Here is a 1,674-nt window from a genome sequence, read left to right on the forward strand (position 1 = left end):
CCATGATTTTAGAAACATTTTATCCCATGTTATCAAAGACACTGCTGACGGAGGAGAGGTGTCCCCAGGCTGGTGGTGCTCACACACAGCACTTTTCTCTTCTGACAACCTGCTTCATTCTGTGTGTGGCTGATGGCAAGTAGCTACACAGATTCTCTCATGATCAGCTTTCTGCTCCCTTCAGTTCCTTTTCCAGGCCTGATTTGGAGGAGGATTCGGTGTGAGCATCACACGTTTCCCTGCAGAGGAGCAGTGAGGAGCCCCCAGTGCACTGCTCATCTCCCAGCAGGTGGTGCCATTGGGAAATGCAATTTATTCCCAGATGCACAAACTTTGGGCAATTTAGAATTGCTGCAAATTGTAGAATTTCCAGACTTCTAAAAAAAAAAAAAAAAAAAAGGCAATGTTCATGTCTTTAATGTTCTCTGTAAATAGTCGAAGCCACGGAGAAATATTAATTTTTGATTTTTCTCTAGGGAGGTTTAAAAAGACACTTAAAATAAAGACAAATGATGCCAATGTCCCACATTCAAGAGAAGAAAATCGACCCTGAAAGTGTATGTAGGAAGAACTGGTTTTGTTCCCAGTTCACCAGGGATTAGTGCAAACAGCAATGTTTGTTATAATTCTGTTATCTGTGAGGATGCTGAAACAGGAATTGATAATTACACAAAATAGTTCGCAGTTGCAAGAAATCAAAGCAATTAAACCATTATATGTGTCAGGAATCAGGGAATTAGCAATCACAGCTGCTTTTCTTGATTTTGTGACTGGTGAAGTCGTGGTGACTTCAGCATAGACAGACCCAAATCTCTATTTTTGTAAATTTTTAAATTTAGAAAACTCCCAAACATTTGTAGATACAACTCTATAGCAATTAACTGGTTTTAAATTTGAGGAACTTATCCAAGAAATGATGTGGAGCCTCCACTCTCAGGGACAAGATTGCTGGTCTGGAGAAATGTTTGGTCAGTAAATCAGTCAGAGAGAATTTGAGGGCAACACACAGAGAACCTTCACCTCTTCTGGAGAAAGTGAAACAGGGGAACAGGGACTAAACAATGTTCTTGATGTATTAGAACAACTTTGATCTGATGTAATTCAGAAATCTGTATCTTGAGAGGTTACCATAATGGCTGTTAGGAAAATATGCAACTGTATCACTGGCACAGGTAAAGTATAAATTCTTTAGGTCAATCTGATTTCCAGTTTAACCACGGAAGATGGATTTTTTTTTGTGTGTGTGTGTTGGAAATGTTTTTCTCTCAAGTTTCATGTTATTTTGGCTTAAATGCCTGCAGTTGAATTTACTTCTTGGATTTTGGTCATTACCAACTCAATTTTCCTCTCTGGAACAATGTTGAGGCTGATCAGGAACACGACAGTGTAATCAGCTGTAAGATCTTATGGAATGCACTTCACTTGGAAGGGACATCTCACAGCAGCCTCAGGTTTTGGCACCATTTGACCTTACTCCTGAGCTAGTTCATCCTAAGTCCTTGCCTTTCCACCTGAGTCCAAAACAATTCTGGCTCAGGACTGAACCCTGTGGCTCACTCTGAAGGATGTTGGGCCACACTTTCTTTCTCCTTGCCTTGCTGGTGCTCAGAGCAGAGTCTTTGTCCCTCGTGGGAAAGACTGGTGTGATTTTGCTGTGCTTTGTATGTCCTGCTG

Source organism: Acanthisitta chloris, unplaced genomic scaffold, assembly GCF_000695815.1.
Source record: "Acanthisitta chloris isolate BGI_N310 unplaced genomic scaffold, ASM69581v1 scaffold11203, whole genome shotgun sequence".
In the NCBI taxonomy this organism is placed as follows: domain Eukaryota; kingdom Metazoa; phylum Chordata; class Aves; order Passeriformes; family Acanthisittidae; genus Acanthisitta; species Acanthisitta chloris.